At 41.6% G+C, this 13,523-nt stretch overlaps 2 protein-coding genes across 5 annotated transcripts in view; one reads left to right on the forward strand and one right to left on the reverse strand.

The window, feature by feature from the left end:
- SUDS3 (SDS3 homolog, SIN3A corepressor complex component) overlaps positions 1-13,523 on the forward strand; it is a 1,028,644-nt gene that overhangs the window by 134,235 nt on the left and 880,886 nt on the right. The gene's annotated exons all lie outside the window — the stretch shown is intronic.
- Positions 1-13,523, reverse strand: part of KSR2 (kinase suppressor of ras 2) — a 518,463-nt gene that overhangs the window by 88,701 nt on the left and 416,239 nt on the right. The window lies entirely within an intron of this gene.

Below are 13,523 nucleotides of genomic sequence, written 5' to 3' on the forward strand. Positions count from 1 at the left end.
GTGCCTCTTTGATTCTGATAAACCCCATGCAGAGGTGTCCAGAGTACCCCTCCCAAACCAACACCTCTCCTCCCAAGTGTTTATTAAAGAATCAACAGTCTGACAGCTCCAGAGAGAATGTGAGAGGGAGCCTTCAGCATCTTAGCTCGGGTCACAGCTGGAACCAGCACTGCCTCTCTTCATGCCAGACCAGCTCAAAAACAAGGAGAGAGAAAGAATCCATGTGTGCATTTTCGGAATGGCCTGCTGGGGTGGACTTAGGAGCACAGTAGTGGGTTGAACGGCGTCCCACAAAAGACGTCCACCCAGGACCTCTGAATCTGATCTTATTTAAACTAAGGGTCTTTGCAGACATAATTTAAGGTAAGGATCCCGAGATGAGATCATCCCGGATTCGGGTGAGTCCTAGATCCAATGACAAATATCCTAAATCCAATGACAAATATCCGAATCATCCTGGATTCAGGTGAGTCCTAAATCCAGTGAGACACATGGAGAGGGAAGTCACATGAAGATGGAGGGAGAGATTGGAGTGATGCAGACACAAGCCAAGGGTTGCTGGAGCCACCAGAGACTGGGAGAGAGGCATGGAACAGATTGTCCTTCAGAGCCTCCAGAAGGCAACCCTGCTGGCATCTTGACATTGAATTTCTGGCCTCTAGAACTGTGTGAGAATAAATTTCTGTTGTTTCAGCCACCCAGTTTATATTCTTTTGTTACAGCAGCACCAGAAAATTAGTATCAGCAGGATCTGGAGTCAGGAAAACCTGGACTCAAAGTCCACAGCCACCTCTTTTCTGTGCATCCTGGGCAAAATGCCTAATCTTTCCATTCCTCAGTTTTGTCCTCTGTAAAATGGGAATAATGATAACATCAAGTGCACAGGGCTGCATGAAGATCAAATGATGTGGAAGAATGGGAGGGAGGGAGGCAGGCAGGCAGGGAGGAACAGTAGCTGATATAGAGGCATGGGAGGGAGGGAGGCAGGCAGGGAGGAACAGTAGCTGTATGTATTTGCAGGCATGTTCTCCTGGAAAGTGATAGATTGGTGCTGCCTAAAGCTTGAAAAGCATTTCACCTCTTTGGGACTTTTTGCTTTCACCAGATGGCAAGAGATGAACAAAAGCAGCAAACCTCCACATGACATAAAAGGGATTCCTGCCTCTCAAAGCCAGCAGAGCTAAGTGTTCCCAGGGGAGCCTTCATCTGTTCACCCACAGGACCGTGGTCACTTGATCCCTCCATTACTCAGAGGTCCACTACTCATGTGGACCAGGTACTCAAAGATGCTTTAGTGTGGTCAACAGGTATGCTTATCTGCCAACTCCAAGAGTAGGTGTGGTGAACACCCAATAGCAAAGGAGGTCAAGGGCAGAAGGGGAAATGGACATTCTCTGTCTACTCAGGCTTACTGGGTGTCCAGCCAGGTTGTATATTTCACCCTCACAAAGCATACTCTACTGCCACTAGATCCACACTGCTTCTGGGTCAGTGAGTCTCTCTTTATCCCTTTTTTTTTTTTTTTTTTTTTTGTTTTAGATGTGGTCTCATTCTGTGGCCTGGGCTGGAGGGTAATGGCATGATCACGGCTCACTGTAGCCTCAGCCTCCTGGGTTCAAGCGATCCTCTCATCTCAGCTTCCTGAGTAGCTGGGACCATAAACATGAACCACCACGCCCAGCTTTAAAACACTGTTTTTTTGTAGACACAGGGTCCCACTATGGTGCCTAGGCTGGTTTCAAACTCTTGGGCTCATGCGATCTGACCCTCCCACCTCGGCCTCCCAAAGTGCTGGGATTACAGGTGTGGGTCAATGCGCTCGAACTCCTTATCCTTAACATGGGCTAAGAACATCCACCTTGTAGGTCTGTTGTGAAGTTTAAACGAGTTATGTATGTACCTACCTCCTTTGTATTGAGTAGAGGTGCTTTATCATCAATAAATGGTAGCCATTATGTTAATGATAGTATGTTTCTATAATTAAACTTTTTATTTTGAGATCATTGTGGATTCACATGTAGTTGTAAGAAGAGAGAGATCTTATGTTTCCTTTGCTCAGTTTTCTCCACTGATAACATCTTATGAAACTATAGTACAATATCACAGCCCAGATACTGAACTGATACCGTCAAGATACAGAACAGATCCATCAAAACCAAGATCCCTCATGTTGCCCATTTATAGCCATACCCATTTCCTGCTCTCTCCTCACCATCCTCTCCCCATATTTAACCCCTGGCACCTCTAATCTATTCTCCACATCTGTGGAGAATAATGTTATACTAAATAGTGTTATTTAGTATAATAAACACTAGTTGTATGTGGGTTTTTTTTTTTTTTTTTTTTTTTTTTTTTTGAGATAGAGCCTTGCTACATTACCCAGGCTGGTCTCAAACTCCCGGGCTCAAGCAATCCCACTGCCTCAACCTCAATCCCAAGTAGCTGGGATTAGAGTTGTACACCCTGGTGCCCAGCTCTACTCTCAGTTTCTATAATTTTATAATTTCACTGTTTTATAAATTGAATCATACAGTATGTAACCTTTTCAGACTGCATTTTTTCACTCAGAATAATTATAAATTCATCCAAGTTGTTGCATGTATTAATAGTTTCTTCCTTTCAATTGCTGAGTTTCTTCCTTTTGATTGCTGAGTAGTACTCTATGATATGGATATATCAGAGTTTGTGTAACCATTTACCCACTGAAGGACATGTAAGTTGTTTTCTATTTTTCGCTATTGTGGATAAAGCTGCTATAAACATTTCTTTACAGGATTTATGTTAACATATGTTTTTATTTCTCTGGAATAAATGCTCAGAAGTGTAGTTTCTGGATAATATAGTAATAACATGTTTAGTTTTAAAAGGAAATGCAAAAACTGTTCTCTAGAGTGGCTGCACCATTTACACCAGCAATGTAGGAATGACTGATATTTCTCTGCATCTTAGCCAGTGTTTGGTGTTATCACTATTTGTTATTTTAGCCTTTCTAATTGGAGTGTAGTGATACCTCATTGTGCTTTGATTTGCATTTCCTAATGGCTAATAATATTGAACTTCTTTTCATGTGCTTACTTGCCATCTGTATATCCACTTTGGTCTTGATGACTGTATCTATATAAGAAGTCTTGAGATCAGGTAGACTGATTCCTCTCACTTCATTATTTTTCAAAAGAATAAAGCTATTGCAGATATTCTAGTTCCTTTGCCTTTTCACATAACTTTTAGAATAATCACGTCTTTACTCATAAAAAATAATCTTTCTCGGATCTTGATATAAATTGTGCTAAACCTATATATGAATTTTGAGGAGAACTGACTTCTTAACTATGTTGAATCTTCCAATCCATGAACATGGTATGGGTATCAGTTTCCTAGAGCTGTTGTAACAAAGTACTATAAACTGAGTGGGTTAAAACAACAGAAATTTATTCTCTCACAGTTTTGGAGGCCAAAAGTCCCAAGTCAAAGTATTGGCAAGGCTGTGTCTCAGGATCCCTCTGAGACTTTAGGTAGAATCCTCGTTTGCCTCTTCCTACCTTCTGGTGGTGGCCAGCAATCCTTGTCATTACTTGGATTGCAGCTGCATCACTCTAATCTCTGCCTTTGTTGTCACATGGTGCTCTCCCTGTGTGTCTCCGTTTCTCTTCTCCTCTTCTTATAAGGCCGAAAGTCATATTGGATTAAGGAACCATCCTTCCAGTACACCCTCATCTAAACTTGATTATATCTGCAAAGTTCCTATTTCCAAAGATCACATTCACAGGTCCTGGAGGTTACAACTTTAGCATATCCTTGTGGGGAATACAGTCAGACCCACAGTGGTATCTGTCTCCATTTCTTTTGATCTGTGTTTCCTTTCACCAGCATTTTGTAGTTCTCAGTGTACAAGCCCTATACATGTTTTATCAGATATATACCAAAGTGTTTCCATTTTGTTCAGCAATTGTAGATGGCATGTTTCTAATTTAGTTTCCATATGTTAATTGCTAGTGTATAGTAAATATAACTGATTTGGGCTGGGCACGGTGGCTTGTGCCTGTAATCCCAGCACTTTGGGAGGCTGAGATGGGCAGATCACAAGGTCAGGAGTTCAAGACCAGCCTGGCCAATATAGTCAAACCCCATCTCTATGAAAAATACAAAAATTAGCCAGGTGCAGTGGCACACACCTGTAGTCCCAGCTAGTTTGGAGGCTGAGACAGAAGAATCGCTTGAACCTGGGAGGCAGAGGTTGCAGTGAGCTGAGATCATACCACTGCACTCCAACCTGGGTGACAGAGCGAGACTCCATCTCAAAAAAAAAAAAAAAAAAAAGAAATATAACTAATTTGTATTGATCGTGTATTCTGTGACCTTGCTGAATTCACTAATTAGTTCTAAGAACTTTTTAAAAAATATATTCTTTGGGACTTTTGTATTTTCTTTGGGATTCTCTACATAGATGATGATGTCATTTGCAAATAAGGACATTTTTATTTCCCCCTTTCCTATCTGCACGTCTTGTTTCCTTTTCTTGCCTTAATGCATTGGTCAGAACTTCTAGCACTGTGTTGAATAAGAATGGTGAGAGTGGATGTCCTAGCTTGTTCCCAGTTGTAGAGGAAAACATTCAGTTTTTCATCACTAAGTATGTTAGCTGTAGTATTATTTTAGGTGCTTTTATCAAGTTGAGGAATTTCCTCATTTTTACTTTTCTGGTTTCTTTTACCATGAATGGTTGTTGAATTTGGTCAAACAATTTTTTGTATCAATTGATATAACCATGTTATTTTTTATTCTTAGCTTGTTAATATGGCGAATTATGTTAATTGATTTTTCAGATACTGAACCAGTCTGTTATCCCTGGAATAAACTCCACTTGTATATATTGCTGACCTCTATTTTCTAAATATTTTGTTAAGAATTTTCACATCTATATTAATGAAGAATATTAGTCTGTAGTTTTCCTTTTCTGTGCTTTGGCTTTCAAATCAGGGTAATATTGGCATATATCATGAATTGGAAAGTATACTCTTCTATTTTTTGGAAGAGATTGTGTACAGTTGGTGTTAATTCTTCTTTAGACATTTGGTAGTATTCTCCGGTGACACCATCTGGAGATTTCTTTTTTTGGAGTAAGATAGTTTTAAAATTACAAATTCAGTTTCCTTAATGTTTACAGGGCTATGCAAATTATACATTTCATATTGGGTGAGTTGTGGAAGTTTGTGATTTTCAAGAAATTGGCTTATTTCATTTAAGCTAAAAAATGTATATGTGTAGCATTGTTTGTATATTCTCTTTTTGTCCATTTGATGACTGCAGAGTCTGTAGAGATGTCCCCTCTCATTCCTGATAATTGTAATCAGAGTTTTCTCTTTGTTGGTCATGCTACAGGCTCATCAATTTCATTTTTAATTTCTGTTTTATTTTTCCTGCCTTCCTGTGAGTTAAACATTTTTTAGAATTTCACCTTGACATAGCTAGAGTATTTTTGAGTGTATCTCTTCCTATAGCTTTTTAAATGGCTGCTGTAGGTATTATATACGCATAACTTATTGCAGTCTACTGGTGTTGACATTTTACTAGTTTGAGTGAAATGTTTCTTTATGTCCTTACCCTCCCCCTTTAATAATTGTCTTAAATATTTCCTGTACATATATATAGAACCACATCAGAAAGTGTTATAATTTTTGCTTCAACTCTCAAGCATAATTTAGAAAATTTAAGAAGAGAAGGTATATGTACTATCGTATCTACTAGTATTTGTACACTTTTTATTGTTTCCTGATTTTCCAAGGTTCTTTATTACTTCTTTTCTGTTTAGAAAATACTTTTCAGTTATTCTTTCAGGGTAGATATACTTATCACAAATAGTTTTCCTTCGTCTGACAATGTCTTGATTTCTCTTTCATTTTTGAAGAACATTTTCACTATGCATGGAATTCTGAGTTGAAAACTTTTCTTTCAGCACGTGAAAAAATGCTGTGCCACTTTCTTCTGGCCTCCATGGGTTCTGATGAGAAATTTGTTGTCATTTGAATGGTTTCTCCCATAGGTAAAGTATTGTTCCTCTGTTGTTGCTTTCAAGATGCTTTTGTCTGTCTTCAGTTTTCAGAAGTTTGACATGACGTATCTTAGCATGGATTTCTTTGAGTTGATCTTCTTTGGTGTTTTCTGAGATTCTTTAATCTGTAAGTTTATGTCTTTTGCCCAGTTTGGGAAGTTTTCAACCATCATGTCTTTAAGAACATTTTCAGCTCTATCCTCTTTCTCCTCTTCTCTCTTTCCAGGACACCAATGACACCAATGTTAGATTTTTTATTATAATCCCCAGGGGTCCTTGCTACTCTGCTCAGGCCATTTTCTCTCTGTTATCCAGACTGTGTAATGTCTATCACTCTATCTTAAAGTTCACAAATTCTTTCCTCTGCCCCATCCATCTTGTTATTCAGTCCATCTACTGAATTTTTTATCTGGTTATTATATTTTCTAATTGTATGTTCTAAATTTTCTAAATGCTTCTTCTTTTTATCTTCCGATTCTTTGCTGACACTTTCTGTTTCTTTTCAGGGACTTCTTATGTTTTCATTAGTCTCAAGAATGTTCATAATTGCTTATTGAAGTATTTTTATAATGAATGCTTTAAAAGTGTCATCAGATAATTCTAAAATCCCAGTCATCTCAGCATTGGCTTCTATTGATTGTCTTTCTTTTTCTATTCAGCTTGAGATCTTTCTGCTTCTTGCTACGACAAGTAATTTTCAATTGAAGCGTGAACACGTGAGTATTATGTTGTGAGACTCTGAATCTTATTTAAACTTCTTGTTTTTGCTGGATTCCTGTGACATTGCTCTAGCAGAGAAAGGGGAGGTACTGCCTTGCTATTGCCAGGGATGGGTAGAAGTCTAAGTTCTCCATTCAGCTTCTGTTAGCCCCTGAAGAGGGGAGGAGTTTCTCATTATTGCTGGGCAGAGGTAGAAATCCAGCTCCCCCATAGACCTTCGCTGATACCACTCTTGCTGGGAGGGGTAAGAATGTTAAAAAGCAGGGAGCAGACTTGTTAATGATGGTGGTGGCAAAAGCTCTGATTCTTCACTAGGTCTCCTCGAATCCTCCCTCAGCAGGTGTGGGAAGGAGTGCTGCATGATTGCTGGGTGAGGGGGGTGTTCACTCCCACCAGCAGGGATGACAGTCCCTATTCAGCCTTCTCTAACACCAGCCTGGCAGAAGGATTGGGATGCCAGGGTTCAGCTTGACAAGGATGGGAGTCTAGATTCCCTACTTGATCTTTGCTGTTATGGGTGGGTAGGGCAACAGATTTTTCTGTGGTGTTTGGCTGTGGCGTTTGGTTGGTTATTGGGTAAAAGTTTTCTTGCTAAGCTGTCCCTTTCCTGGGCCTTCGACTAGATGGGGCAGGCTTTTGTTGGGGCTTTTATTGTTTTTAACCCATTGACACATCCAGGGTGCCAGCTTCTTCAGTTCTAAGTCTGGGATACATGGAGCTAAAAGAAGTCTCAGACGGCCAGGCACGGTGGCTCATGCCTGTAATCCCAGCACTTTGGGAGGCCAAGGCAGGTGGATCACAAGGTCAGGAGTTCAAGACCAGCCTGGCCAACATAGTGAAACCCTGTCTCTACTAAAAATACAAAAAAAGTTAGCCAGGTGTGGTGGCAGGTGCCTGTAGTCCCAGCTACTTGGGAGGCTGAGGCAGGACAATCGCTCGAACCTGGGAGGCAGAGGTTGCAGTACACCAAGATCGCGCCACTGCACTCCAGCCTGGGTGACAGAGTGAGACTACATCTTAAAAAAAAAAAAAAAAAAAAGAGGCCTCAGGAAACTTGCCACTGCGTCATTGCTTGGGTCCCTAGCTGGTCTGCCTCCTTCTTGCCCTCTTTCAGAGTGGTCTTATGTTTATTTTATATACAATGTCCTTTGTTTATAGCTGTACAGTTGACCCTTGAACAACACAGGTTTGCATTGCACTGGTCCACTTATATGTGAATTTTCTTCCACCTCTGCCACCTCTGAGGCAGCAAGACCAACCCCTCCTCTTCCTCCTTTTCCTCAGCCTACTCAACATGAAGACGACAAGGATGAAGACCTTTATGGTGATCTGTTTCCACTTAATGAATAGTAAACATATATTTTCTTCCTTATAATTTTCTTAGTAACATTTTCTTTTCTTTAGCTTACTTTATTGTAAGAATATAACATATAAGACATAGAACATACAAAATACATGTTAATAAACTCTGTGTTATTGGTAAGGCTTCTGATCAACAGTGGGCTATTAGTAGTTATGTTTTTGGGGCATCAACAGTTATATGTGGATTTTCAACTGTGGGGGTGGGGTTGGCATCCCTCACCCCCATATTGTTCAAGGGTCCACTGTACTTAGTGGGAGGAATACGGAAAAGTAAAATTACTCCATCTTCCTGGAAGCAGAGTAACTAATATTGTTAGTTCATTTAATCCTGGCAGCAAACCTGCAAGTTAGGTGTTATCTCTGGAGGGAGAAACTAGACTCACTCCAGAGAGTCTCCAAGAAAGGGAGACTCAACTATGATTGTGTAGACAGAGAAATGAATATTGGTCCCATGGACAATTAACATTCCCAAGCTATAGAATTTTCCTTGGAATAACAGATCTCTCCAGTTTGATCTCTAATCCTGCGTGGGAGAAATAAATGTGAGTCCCAGTAGAAGGCAGGGAATATCTGACCACTTGGACATAGTCTTACTATTCTAGGCAAGACTGTGCTCTAGTTCATTCTAACCACCTGCCAGGCAAGACCACCTTGAAAGTAACTCTGATCCAACATTAGTAGAAAGGCATCAGGAAGCCTTCTCACTCTATCTTGTCTAACGGTAATTGCATTTCCATAACAATGGACATACTGGTGTAAGGAATAATATGTCAGTGACATGTGGAGCAAACATTTATCATTTATGACTATGACATAGAGAGAAGCTCCCACTCAGCCCAGGGGGCAGGTGAGGTTTTTCAAGAAAGTTGGGGGCCAATTATATTATACGAGGAAAAGAAAGGCATCTACCCACCCTCCCAAGCCTTGCTCTTTGAACTTGCTGGCAAATTTCAAGAAGTTTCCATAGATGCTCTGCAAAAAGATGGTCATTGTCTAACTTTAAAAAAAAAAAACACCATATAGGTTTGTGCTTCTGCATGGACATTTGTCAGCTTATCTGTCTCATCCTCTAGACTAGGCACTCCTCGAGAACAGGGAATATGTTATATGCATCAGCACTTAGCAATGTGCCAGTCACACAGTCACATGGTGGCCACTACTCAATAAATGTGTGCTGGATGAAGGAAAAAAGAAAGGAAGAAATGAAAAGAGGAAGGGTTGTATGGATGAAAAGGAGAGACGGATAGAGGAGGATCTATTTCCTCCCACTAGACTGTTACTTATTCATCTTGGAATCTGTAAAACTAAGCAAGAAACAAAAACAGAGGAGGTAACTAATCAATGTTATATGAATGAATGAATGAATTAAGCAATTGAAAGGAAGAAAGGATAGAGGGAAAGAGGGAGAGAGGGAGAGAAAATTGTCTTTATGGTGGAAGGATGTATCTCTACCTCTTTGAGGACAGACTCATTAATACATATAGTACTTACTTCTCCTGGCAGAATTGTTACAACAGGCGGGAAAATATCTTCTGCAGGTCAAACTCAGATCTGTGTCTGAATAGGACCAGCAGCTGGCGGTTGTGTTCCATCAGAAGGAAACTTATTAAACTCTACCAGATCATGCAGGGAAAGGCTAATGGCATAATTCCTCTTTCTGAACACAGATGAGAGCTGGAAACATCCATCAGAGACCGTCCAGTCCAACCACTTCATTCTGTAGGAGGTGATGCTGAGACTCTAAGGTAGGAGGAATGGACTCCTCCTGGAGTCACACAGAGCATTAGTGGCCCAGGTCCCAAGTCCTGGCCCAGAAGCAAAAACACAAGGTTGTGCCAAGTAATAAGAAATTCACATCTGACTCTGGAACTCAAATAGAAGCACGTTCATCACCAGGTTTCTACTTCACTCAGCTGAGCACTGATTTGGACATGGTGGTGATGGTCACTGTTCTCCCATGGAAACTTTCTAAGGAAACTGTCCTCACCCTCCAACCCAACAGCCTTGGTTCAATGGACTGTCCTAAACAGACACACCTGTCTTGTGACCTCCATAGCCCACTCCCAACACAGGACCATAGGCCACAGCATAATGGCAGCTGACCAGTGACCTATAATATGGGATGGAATAATGAGATACGCCATTAGGAAGAAGAGCATTAGGAGCAAAGGCTGAGATAAGATGAGGTTCAAAGAGAACAGGGGAGCCACAACAGGCCAGAAAACAAAGAAGCCAAAGGTCATAAGGAGTATGAACTATATGGAGGCAGAAGCAATGATAAAGGAAAGAAAGACAAAAGTAGAAGATGAAGAAACCAGCCAACAGTAACAACACATCAGAGCAGACCCACAAAGAGTAGCTAAGTCAGGGACACGATGGAAGACCAAAATAATGGCCCATGGGCTTGCTTTGGGTCCAAGGAGCTGGATTGAGCTCAAGACTGTCCTCCATGTCTAGTTTCATAAGGTCCAGATCCTAAATGATGATTTCCCTTTCTCTGAATTGCCCCATGTCCACCCTTTACCAAAGACAACTCATTTTGCAGAGCCAGCCTAGGCAGGTCTCTGTACCTTGCAACCAACCAACAAAAGTAAGCCAGCATGCAGGCACTTCAAACAGCTTGAATACAGCAGGCAGAGATTCAGCCTCTGCCACTACTGCAGATGGTAGTTTTGATGCCTTGATGTGGAAGTACAAGGGTTGTAGATTGGTCCCATAAGGAATTGGCAGATGCTACTGCTGCTGCTTCTCCTCCTTCCCTCTCCTCCATTCTCCTCATCCACCCCACTCTGTCTTCCTCTTCTTCCTCTTTCTTTCTCCTTCTCTTCCTCTTCCTGCTTCCTTTCCTCCTCCTTCCCCCTTCCTGTTCCTCCTGCCTCTTCCTTCTCCTCTTTCTCTGTCTTTGTCATCATCAAGCTATTTCCATGCCCTGAGTACTCAGCATTGGACTAAAATCCTTTATACATATCATACATCGAATCCTGTCTGCAACCCCAATAATACCTCCTATTATGTCTATTTTACATAAAGGAAAACTAAGGCAGACAGATCTTGAGATAACTGGCCCACAATCACACAGCAAGTTAAAGACCTGAGTTGCAAGCCCAGACTTCCTGACTCCAAAATCTACACTCTAACCACTGTGCTAGGTGAAAAAGCAGGGCCTTTGTGAACTGGAATGACTGAACTAGACAGGAGACAAGAAAAAGAGCAGTGAAAAAAAAATCTTCAGACCAAATTGGCTCAGAAACTTATTGCACTAACCACGTCATTGCCTGACAAGAAGAATCTGTGTGAAGCCAGCAAGAAGGGAAAGAGGGGAAAAAATAACCCAGCCCTATGATAGATCCTGTCCACCTTCATGTCAAAGCTGCTTTCTTAATAGAGGTTAATTTATTTCCCTTATCAAATTCTCCTGCTGGCAGACAAGCAGAACAATGTCACAGTCACTGATCTATCTGACCTATGTTTCAGTCTCATCTGACACCAAGAGGCTCATGGTGCCTGTAAAGCCAGAGAGAAAGGTCTCAAGGTGGTTCTGAGCTCCTCACCCCTCAAAATGTCACAAAGGAAAGAATGGGTTATAAGGGATGCACAGTTACTATAGTTCCCAGAAGCCTCGCTATTTGAACTTACTCAGCCCTCCCAGCAGTGGGGATCCCCTCTCCTAAAGACCTGTATCTTTTGTGAATAACAAAGGAAAAGTGGACCCAGCCTGACATTTTGATCAAAGGCCCCTAAATTTAAGCTGATAATAATAGCTAGAATCTCCTGGATATTAACTGTGGGCCAGTAAGTAGACTGAGTGCATTTAAATGTTGATTATTGAATTCCATCCTCATAACAACTGTCTGAGGTTGGTGTTCTTATTGCCTGCCATGGGCAGTTTAAAATATGACTACAAATCTGTGGACTCTTCCCACTAAGAGTTGAGGTCTGTGTTTCTTCCCTTTGAATCTGAGCAGGCTTGTGACTGCTTCCATCAGTAAAGAGCAGCAGAAGTGACACTGTCAAAGTTCCACCTGTTTGCTAATTCATTTGCTCTTTGAGCCATGAGCTGCCATGTAAGAAGCCCAACTACCCTGAGGCAGCCATATTGTGAGGACACCCAAGCATTACAGCAAGTCCACATACAGGTGCTCTAGTTGACAACTCTGCTGAACCCATGCTTCGACTCAACCCAGCCCAGGTACCAGGCATGGAGTGAAAGAGCCTATGAATCAGGGGTCAAAAAACCTTTTCTGTAAAGATTCTGACAGTAAATAATTTAGGCTTTGCAGGCCATGCAGTCTCTGTCATGACTACTCAACTCTGACATTATAGCACAAAAGCAGCCACAGAAATATGGGTATGACTGTGTTTCAATAAAATTTTATTTACGAAAGTAGGTGGTGGGCTGGATTTGGCCTGTGGGCCATAGTTTGTCAATCCCTGTTTTAGATGACTCCAGCCCTTATCTGTGTGAGTCTTCCCAGTTGATTCCCATCATGGAGCAGAGACAAACCACTCCCTCTGCTCTCTGTCCTAATTCCTGACCTACAGATTCTGTGAGTATAATAAAAGGATGATTGTCATATGCCACTAAGTTTGGGTGGTTTGTTGTGCTGCAGTAGATAACTGGAACACCCCATTTTACATACAGGAAAACTGAGGCTCAGAGAGATTAAGTTACTTGTTCAGTCCCACAGCTAATAAGCAGAGGAAGCCCTGGCTGGCTGCCAGGTTTGCCTGATTCCAGAAGCCAGCTTCACTCAACTGCTGAAATGATGCCACAAGGAGCCAGATGGTAAACGGCTTCAAGATAGAAATGGCGGGGGAGATAGCTCAAGAGAAAGGGGACACATGAGCTTTGTGGGGAGACATGGAAGGAGAGGTCAGAGATAGAGGAGGAACCAAATGATGCATGGCCTTTCAGGCTGCAGTAGAGTCTGATTTGTTTTCTAGATGCAATCGAAAGCTATTGGATGGTTTTTAAGCAGGGCATGGCATCATTCAAATTGCATTCATTAAGTATCACTCTGGCTGATGTGTGGGAAATGGATTGGGAAGGGGACAATCCTCTCTCTGTGCATTGCCAGTGAATAGTGACTCGGCTATCACGATGTTCCTCTAGGACCTGAACACAGGTCAGTGCCCTCCTGATCCTTGGGCTAATGCGCTTTTTCCACTGATATAGTTTGGATATTTGTCTCCTCCAAATCTCATGTTGAAATTTGAACCCAATGTTGGAGGTAGGGCCTAGTGGGAGGTGCTTGGGTCACAGGGGTGGATCCCTCATGAAGAGTTTGGTCTTTTTTTTTTTTTTTTTTTTGCAGTAATGAGTGAGTTCTCACCCTATTAATTCCTACTAGAGCTGGCTGTTTAAAAGAGCCTGGCACCTCTCTCCCCTTGC

The sequence above is a fragment of the Macaca thibetana genome, chromosome 11 (assembly GCF_024542745.1).
Source record: "Macaca thibetana thibetana isolate TM-01 chromosome 11, ASM2454274v1, whole genome shotgun sequence".
NCBI lineage: Eukaryota > Metazoa > Chordata > Mammalia > Primates > Cercopithecidae > Macaca > Macaca thibetana.